The following is a 10,778-nucleotide window of genomic DNA, read 5'->3' as shown; positions in this document are numbered from 1 at the left end:
CTACTGGTTTTTAATTTCAACCCTTTCCTACTCCAATTCTGTGGTGCTCTCTGACACTTCTGGGCTGAAATAATTTAGCCAATCTGCAGCGGAATACTAATTTCCTATCTTTTAGTTTTATCAAATCCATTTGAAACAAATGTGTATATATTATTTACTATCGTATAGCTTATAAAGTCTTTTAACTCTGGGATCGGTATTAAATTCATATGATTATTGCGTGGCCTACAGAGAGGGCTACTATATTGCACAGTTATAAAATTCAATCCTTATCCAGTTGTGACTGGAAAGTGCTGCTATCTCTCGGTCAAATAAATAACTAAATTAACATTTCTCTACTTGTTACACATTACCATAGAAAACATCGTTCAGGATTATATTTTATCCGACTATCAGTGTCACTGAAGTTGCTATAGAGTATCAAATCGACTCATTAAAATATTAGTGCATTTGGTAGAAACGAAGCTCAAAATGTGAAAACGAGTTTATATTCTGTTGACGCTAAGAGATGTAATTGTGATGGATTGCATTTTTACTGTGCAAATAAAAATGCTTTTAAAACCGATCAACCATTAACATAAATTGCACATTGCTTGGTTTGTTTAAAAGCAAATAATAAATAACCAATTGACTAAATCTGAGTAAAAGTGACATATATGTTTACGCAAACGCAGAGTGGTGACGCAGAACACAGCCGAGCACTATGCATGGTCCAGTGAGCTGCGAGGACCACCTGAAACTAAATTCGAGCTGAGCGAGATATAAGTTTTGGCCACATTTGAGGCTTCCCGACCACAAAGGGTTAAATCGTTGTTACATTATAAAATATTAAATGTACTGCTACCAGGTAAATCACTTGAAACCATAACTCACTTATATATCTTATCAACTTGTATATTGCATACAAATATTTTGATAAATAAACAGATGCAATAATAAACAATGCGGTTAGTAGTTTCAAAAAATACCATAAGGAGGACATCGCAAGACAGGACTTGTAGAACAAAAGGAATACATTTAGACTTGTAGAATAGAACGAATAAATTTACCGTCATTGGAACAAGCTATTAAACATATATTTCATCTAAGTAGCAGCACTTGTAAAAAAAAATTTTTTTAAACACAAGTAAAGGCAAAAATTGTCATTTTGATCGTGAATGAAAGGTTTATTTATTATTGCCAACAATTGGTTAATTTTCGAATGTCAAATTTAATTTTTTACGTAAAACCTTTACCGCTTTGCCAGTTTTAGTACCATATATTTATTGATTTATGCTTGCTTATCCCTATGTACGAGGGTCGTCCACAAAGTAACCTCCGTTTTGAAATAAAAAATAAACTAGTTGAGATACAAAAATTGTATTATATAAATGTAAAAACTGCAGCTTTTCTCTACTTTTCTAAATATTCAGCATACAAATTCAAGCACTTATCATATCTTTTAACAGTTTTTTAAATTCCGTCTTTAAAAAAATCTGCCGCCTGAGAACGTAGCCAACATGTTACAGCGTTTTGAAGCTCTTCATCACTCGCAAACCTCTGAGATGCAAGCCACCGCTTCATGTACGGGAAAAGATGGAAATCACTGGGAGCCAAATCCGGGCTGTAGGGGGGGGGTGGTGGTCAAAAACGTCCCATTTGAACTTTTTCAAAAGTTCTGTAGTTCTTTGAGCTGTATGAGAGCGGGCGTTGTCATGGACAAACACAACACCAGATGTCAGAAGACCACGACGCTTGTTTTGAATCGCTCGTCGTAGCCGTTTTAAGGTTTCACAGTAAGCTGCAGCTGTAATGGTCGTACCACGCTCCATAAATTCAACGAGCAAGATGCCCTTAGCATCCCAAAAAACTGTAGCCATCAATTTTCTCGCTGAAAAAGATTGGCGAGCTTTCTTCGGCTTGCTAGGCGAAGCGGTATGACCCCATTGCATTGACGGACTACACTTTCGCTCATAATGTTTGGGCCACACACCGCACTCAATTCACGATGAATTTCAGCTGCTGTGTAACTTTTCGACCACAGAAATCTTATTACACCACGCACTTCACACGTGGCGGGATTTTCTATCACGGCGCTCATGTTTTTACGTTGTACCAAAAGAACGCACGATGCTCTCCCTTGCACAGCTAGAAGCGTACTGAACGGCTGCGCACACCGATGTGAGAATGGCGGCGCTACCCCCACTACTTATCGCGCCAGGCCCAAACGGCGGTTACTTTATGGACGACCCTCGTATTAAGTTTCTTGACATGTAAAGAAGAGGATAGATAGCATATGTCCAAAATCCTGTTATTGACAAGTTAAATTTCATAAAACATCAATTTCAAATTAGGATGTCAGTAGATTTCTGAAGGTATGTATTTTTTAGTTTTATTGTAAATCACCATATTGTCAATCATCTTATTTTATCATTAAATATTCTTCAAGGTATAAGTTTCTGTGAATATATTCAAATAAGAGTCATATATGTACACAACGGAATTGAGTACTGTACTTCTGATAGAGCAATGCAGGTGGAAATGTGATGAATAGAAATGGAGAGAGGATGGTCTCTTGTGGGACATATTTATATGCTTTACAGAAAAGAACAATATTAACAATGAATGTCCTTTCCTCAAAAAATATTTAAAATACCAAGTAAATATGAATCTGTGAAACATTTTCCAGTTTATAAACGAGACCGTCATTCTTAACGTGGTCACTACATGATGGTAAGTTTGAAACTCAAAACTGATGGTGACAGATTAAAATTACTTCTATTTTTTCAATGCTTTTTCATGCATACTTTAAAATCATTTAGGTAATGCTAGCAGACCACTGGTAAGCTGTAACACTGGTAATTTGTAAAAAAATTGAACAATCTCATTGCTTTTCAACATGTACAAAACGCATCTCCTGTAAGTAGCCTAGTACCATCTTTAAACCCTATCATACCACTTGCATCCGGCCAACTCCTCTCACACCCATATATTACCTCCAACTGTCTTACCCTCTCCTCATCCTCAACAGTCTACACAAACACTAACCAGACACCTGAAGTTGACACTAACCAATTTTTTTTAGAGAACCTAAGCCTGTTCCCACCACTGTAAATAAAATTAATCATAAACCAGAATAGCACTCAAAATAATAAATGTTCAATTTTTCACCAAAATGTTCAACATTTAAGCTCAAAGCTAGAAATTTTAAAACTTAACTTAATGGAAATTGATCCAGGATATATTGACGTTGTCAGAGCATAAAATGTTAGAATCTGAGCTTACATTGTTGCACATCCCAGGGTATCATTTAAGCTCCTATTACACTAGATCTACTTTTATTGGCGGTGGTGTCATGATCCTCACAAGAGATAGCATCACAAGTAAAAGAATCCTAATGCCGGCTATACAAAATCTATTAGTTGAAAAAGAATTTGAGTGCTGTCTGTCCGAAATTTCAGTATCTAAGTCACTTTTGTTTTAGGTTGTATTTACAGGTCACCCAATGCCAAGTTTTTAATGGATGGCTTCTTATTAAAATTTGAAGCTTTATGTAGTATTTTAAGTAACAAACATAAAGCATATTATTTTAACTGGAGATTTTAATATTAATGTTTTAAAAAAAAGACAGACTTTATCATAAAAACTTATTAGCATTTTAAAACTATACAATTTAACTTACAGAGTAAATTTCCCAACTAGAGTTCAATTAGGGTCGGAGAGTGCTATTGATAACATTATAAGTAATATTGAAGATAAAGAATGTAAAGTAATACAGGTTTAATAACACACATTTCTGATCATGATGCACAACTCTTAGAAATATTTGGTATAAAAAATAACAGTAAGAAAATAACTAAAAAATATTCTAGGAAATTTACACAAAATAACACATGCAATTTTTCTACAAAACCTGTTTAAAGAAGGTTGGTTGGATGTATATCAAGCCCAGTAAATCTAAAGTATAATATATTTTTAGGGATTTTTTCTTATCACTTCAATATTTGTTTTCCCAAACTCTTTACCTCACTGCAGGAGGGTGATGATCATAGTTGGATGATGACTGAAGAAATAAGATTTAGGAAAAATGAAATTCATAAATTAGAAATTTGTTTAGGCAAAGTAAAGACCAAAATTTAAAGACAATTATAAAGAATCTGAAGAAGGATCTAAAAACTTGTATGGCTAGGGATAAGAAAATATTCTTTGACAATAAGATTAAAAAACTCTGGAAATTGCTCAAAAGTCACATGGGGTATAATAAAATCACAAGTAAAAAAGACCTCAAATGCAATCTCAATATATAAGTATTGACAGTAATGGGGAGGAAACAAGTGGTCCTATTGAAGTTAGCAATGTGTTTTAACAAAATTCTTTGTCTCAGTAGTTGACCAAGCAGTACTACCCAAGATTGTTAAAAGTAAAGATTATAATGAGAGTAATATCAATACTATAAATACAAATTTTAAATTTAGCTCAATAACAGAGCAAGATCTGGGGAAAAATAGTTAATTCTTTTCAAAATAAACTGTCCACTGGGTACGATGATATTTCAATAAAATATAATTAAAAAGGTCCTACCATCTATTATAAAACCCTTAACTTCATTAATTAATTCATCTTTAATTACTGGTTATTTTCCTGATGAACTTAAAATTGCAAAAGTAATACCAATATTTAAAAAGGGGCAGGTAAATGATCCCTCATGTTACCGCCCTGTCTCATTGCTCCCAATTTTCTCAAAAATCTATGAAAAGACAGTTTACACGCAATTAGTTTAGCTATCTAGATAAGAATAGATTGTTAGATAAGGAGCAACATGGATTTCAATCAGGAAAATCTACAATAACAGCTGGAATAGACTTTATTAGTTCAATAAATTGAATCAATTGATAGAGGAGAAAAGGTAGTAGGTATTTTCTTAGATCTCAGTAGAGCTTTTGACAGCGTTTCCTCACAAAGAGTTGTTAAAATCGTTAACTATTTTGGGTATTTCTGGTAAAGAATTAAAATGGTTTAAGTCCTATTTAGCTAACCGTAAACAATATGTGGAAATTGAACATCTTGAGTCAGAAGTTAATGATAAATACATTATATTTGAGAAAGTTTAATTCTCATAGGTTAGAAATACCACACGGAGTACCACAAGGATCTATTTTAGGTCCATTATTGTTCCTTTGCTACATAAAAGGTTTGCCTGGGCTGAGATTCCCGTAGGGCAATAATATTTGCTTGTATGCCGATGACTCTAATGTAACAATCTCCTGGAAGACCATGGAATGTAATTGAGGAATCATCTTTTATTTGCCTTTCAATCATTAAAGACTTTTTTGACAGTAAAAATCTTCTCATAAAATTCAAGTAAAACTAATTTTATATCTTTTAATACTAAAACAAAATATAGAGAAAATTATCAACCAAATATTTTTTTGACAACACTTTTATTAGAACAAGTTGATCATACCAAATTTCTTGGCCTAATGATAGATAAAAATCTTTTCATGGGATAAACATATCGAATATGTTGTTAGTAAAATGTCATCTGGATTGTATGATGCCCTAAGACAAATGTCTAAAAATAAGTAATTTGAAAACTCAAAACACAAATTTATTATGCTATGGTCCATTCTCACCTTAGCCTACGGGATTAGTGTGTATGGCGCTACAACAAAAAGAAATCTTGATAGAATACTGCTTCAACAAAAAAGGGCACTATAGAATAATGTTTAACTTAAAAAGAGACCAATCAGTGAAACATATTTTTGTAGAATTAGGAGGCATTCCAACTGTTTTTGGATTATACATTCTGGAAACTGTAGCATATGCTAAAGTAAATATAAATTTTGTCCAAGAAACAAATAGGCATAATTATAACACTCGTACAAACAGGCAAGTAGAACCCCATAATTTGAAATTTTTATACTAAAAAAACAAAATTTGTAGGCACTAAAAATGCTCTATCACCTTCCCCGGAAGTTTTTGTTGGAACAAAATTTGATTTAAATTTAAAAAAGAACTAAAAGAATTTTTGATTAAAATAGCACCATATTCCATTGAGGAGTTTTTGGGAAAAGAAACAATAATTAAAATTTGTGTATACACTTTGTCTATTTATTTACTTATAAGCTATTATTTAAGTTGTAGTTTATGTATACACGTAGTGCCATAAACTTAAGAAAATTATGTGATAGGATCCTTTTTATGTATAAGAATTTATGTTAGAAACTAACTACGTCTTGGAAAATATATATAATATATGTGTGTGTGTGTGTGTGTGTGTGTGTGTGTGTATTTTTTTCTGTTTGGTGACCTGTTAAATGTTGAATTGTTATTTGTTTTTAAATTTTTGCTAATTATTATATTAGTTTTGGTTTAAGTTATATGTCAGCTGTTGCTTGTATTAATTTAATTATTATATGCAAATTTTAGTTATTATTTAACTATTATTCAATATTATTAGTTATTAGTACCTAATTATACTTATTGTAGGTTGACGCTATTCATTGTACAATGTACATTTTATTGAATAAAGGATTTTTGAATTTTGAAATTTGAAGCCAATATCTTGAACGTGGAATTTTATCTATTTTACATAAGGCAATTATTTTGGAGTGTTTCCAAGTTGATGAAACCTATTGATTATAACAAAACTGAACAACTTACCCTTTTAGATTACTATCCTTAATGTCCTCGTCATTCAATTATTGTTACGTTCCTTTTTACATACGAAATTCAATACTGATTATTTAAATTGCTAAACTAGAACACACAATAGGTTATTTAATAATATAATATAATGACGGGTTTCATAGTAATCTAGATTTAGAATACTGAAATTATTTTTACCAACGATGAGTCAGAGACTGACAGGCCGTGCCCGCAAATATCGCCGCTTCCTCGCCTGAGCACGGTGAGAGAGAAACACTCTCCCACGAGGCCGAACGAGCCTACATAACGACGCGACGGCCGACTGGTGAGTCAAGAAGTAACTTCCCAGCCGCGAACGGTGTAGGTGGACTACTACAGCGCTCGCTGGTCCAATGGACTACTATGCTTGCTGCTCCTTCGATCCCGAAGATTTACGGCACCAGGTAAGAAACAGCTAGTGACTCTGTTCCTTACTAAGTTATTTCAACCATCAATAATTATTACAATTTTTATTGAAATAGACCTTAATATTGTATCTACCGTTTAAGAAAATCAATTGATTTTAAATGAAATAAACTATATTTTGTCAACTTGATTTAAAATTTTAATTATTCAAATTATGTTTTCCTAATTTAACTTAAATTTGTAACTCCAGTTCTTCAAATTTTATTAATTCGATTTTATTTTACTAATAGATAAATCGTGTTCAAATTTTCCCTCCAAACTTCTCAGGGCTCCTCATTTTACTCTATTTTTTCTTCCTGCGATTGTCCTGGTACCTCATCCTTAACGGGAGTTTTCCGTGAACATTACTTTCCTGCAAATTCATCTCCTTCCCGTAAATATTGTCAGTACTCACCTTGCTACTATTTTCTCTCCGATGATTGTCCTGGCATCCCATCCTCACGAATTGCTTTTACAAATACTTTCTTCCCGTCGACCCCTTCCTGATAAAGTTGATCTTAGTCAATATTATTTTTTTTCTTACAGGGTTTTCTCGGTCATAATCATTTTACCTGATTATTATTCACTTATCTTTTTTAAATTTTGAACCTACATCAAATCAATATTTTTAGCTTAAATTTTAATCAAAGATTTTGTTTACTAATTCGTTATATTTTTAAAACTAAGTATCCTTTTTTCCTTTATGAATTTCTGGTCTCACAACCCTTTCCTTTACGCTGCGAACGTTCTGGCACCCGTGCCCTGACGATTTCCTTTAATAATTATTTATTTAATGGTATTATAGATTAGTTAGAAGTAAATTTTCCAGATATGGCGTGTTGAATGTTTTATACCCATAGAGCATTGGTATTCATAGTAGTTTAGTAGCTTTTAGTGCCTGGTTATCATTTACAAATGATAAATGTATAATTTTCTTAGCTTGCATATAGTAAAGATAAACATGCATGTTGTGTAACACGTGATTGATTTTTTTCATACAATGTTGCTTAAAATATTGCTATACATCATTGATATTATATTTTGGAGTCATACATTTGTCTTCGGAATAAATACAATTACGTCTACTTCTCAGTTATGAATTTGACTGTTGGGATGTTCAAATCTTGATGTAAAGTTTTACAGTATATACACAAAGGCACTTTTGGAATTGTTCAAATGTGGATGATGGTGTAAAATTACCTCCAAATTTCAATTACTTGCTATTCCCCATAACTTCACACCATAGTACATATAGGTATTAGGATAGTTTTATAAAGGCTAATCGTAACTCATTCATCAATTTTTATTTAAATCCAAGTAGCCAATTCATTTTATTTGTTTTAAGTTTAGCTGCTCTTCGGCAAAATGTATGATTTCGACCTAAACCTTCTGTCTAAGCCCATGTCTAGATAATTTACTTTACGTCGTTCAATGTAACTAGAAGACACAAATTTTTATGTAATGGAAACGTTATGTGAACTGATTTACTTTCGTTAATTTTGATACTCCATGTCTTAAACCAATTTATAATTACATCTAAACTCTGTTGTAATAGTGAGATGCTTGAACACGGTCTTTATGGAACGACAAAACTGCAGTAAAATCTGTGACAGTTGCAATTTGAGTATATTCATTTTCTGGAAGGTCAGCGGTATATAGTAAGTATAAAAATGAACCAAGAGCACTTTCTTGAGTAACTCCGGATGCTATTCTTACCAAGCTAACAAAACGTATATTGATACTTAATTGGAAAGATCGGTTTGAACGATATGATTTTAATATTGAAAAAATAGAATGAGGTAAAAAATTATAGATTTTTTGTAATAGACCTTATCAAGCTTTTGACTGATATCTAAAAAAAAGTAGCTCAGCAATAACTGTTATTTTATAAACACAGTATCATTTCAACTACTCTGTTAACGTTTTCTATTGTGCTACGTTCCACCTAAAACCAAGCTTATGAGCAGGTACTACGGAACTTCATGGATTAATTATCGTAATTTTTCCAGAAGAAGCTTGTTTGAAATAATTAGCTTATAGGTCTGTATGAGCTCAGCTGGGCGAGTGGCTTCTCTGGTTTTCGTACGACAATAGCTGGGCTCTTTAAATTAGGTATGTGTTCCAGTCTCAGAATGGCGTTAAATAAGAGTGTTAAGAATAATACCTTTTCTTGGAAGTGTGAGGTGCTATAACTGAGCGAACTTTAAACGGTTTGAATGTTTGTAATGGGAAATCCATTTGAGGTGGAAAATCTAAATACGGTACTCGTGTATTTCCTCTTCGTTGTTTAAAAAAGCATCACTTAGTTTGAGAAATATTCTGCAAATGCCTCTGATAGTTCAGTTACGTTTCGTCCAGTTTCCATCAGATTTAAAATATAGCAAACGGATATTTTAGGCGGCTTAATTATTACTTTTTTTTAATTTTCACAACAAATAATCTGTAGATTCGGTTGTTTTGTTTTGTATTTTTCTATAAACGGGACGTTTGTAGTCAGCCGGATGCTCACCAGAGGACAAAGCGCAAGTAGAGGGTACTGTTGACGGTTTATTGCAAACCTTTGTATCATGATCCTGGGAACATTAATTAACACAATGAAATGTACGTATTTTGACAGTAGGATTTAGTATGGCATACGTCCATAACGTTGGCAACGTTTACATTGAACAACTTCCTTTCTTTATTAGGTGCTTCAAATAAAACTTCAGCGTTTAATACATGCTGAATTTGAAATATTTTGTTATTGCGATCGCAAGGTAATAAAAACAGACATTGGTTTCTTTATGGCTCTATTTCTTACATTGATCCGATTTCTTTCCTTGAGTCCGTTTACTTCGACCACTATTTTAGGCCTCCAATAGAAATGGAGTAATGCATGTTCTTCAGTATAGAGAAGAATAGCATCCGGAGTTACTCAAGAAAGTGCTCTTGGTTCATTTTTATACTTACTATATACCGCTGACCTTCCAGAAATTAATGCCAAAGAACACTCCAAGGTGGCGGATTAGATTGGATTGGACTCAAATTGGGTTCCTTGATTTGTCGTTATTCGGGTGGGCAATAGGGACTAGCTGGTGGGAGAGGTCCGATGAGGTCTATTTGGTTATTTTCCGGTAACTGTCGGGGGATGATGAAAAAAGGTTAATTTTGTATTAATTAAGATACATGTACGAATACACAGTTTTACTTACCATTGTATCCAGAGCTTTGTCCATCGGTGAAACATTTGTCACACCTGGCAAAGATATGGAGAGTGATTTTGAATCTTTTATTGGATTGTTAGCTAAGCTATCTTCATTCTCAAAAATTTCTTTGTTAGAGGATAGTAATTCCTACATATTACTGAGTTGAATTGGGTCGTGATTATTTTGCCGCGTAACTTAACTACTTAAAATATGACGTTTAAGTTCATTGTATGGTGAAGAGTTAATATTTCTTTTAATATATTTTGACTACTTTTTGTAACTTATCTGATTTATTATCAGAAATATATCCATCTGATAATTTGTACTGATTTATTAATACGTTAGAGTTTTTCCTAAATGAGGAAATGTAATCATGCATGATCATGTTCACGACTGCACATGAATATCAACCTTAACTTGCTAACCCACAAATCACAGCCACTAATATAAAATCACTACTGGTACAACAATATAAAGTATCAAAGTGAAACATTTATAAAAATATTGAAAAATTGTATCAAA

This window comes from Homalodisca vitripennis, chromosome 2 (genome assembly GCF_021130785.1).
Source record: "Homalodisca vitripennis isolate AUS2020 chromosome 2, UT_GWSS_2.1, whole genome shotgun sequence".
In the NCBI taxonomy this organism is placed as follows: domain Eukaryota; kingdom Metazoa; phylum Arthropoda; class Insecta; order Hemiptera; family Cicadellidae; genus Homalodisca; species Homalodisca vitripennis.
This window is presented reverse-complemented; position numbering follows the sequence as displayed.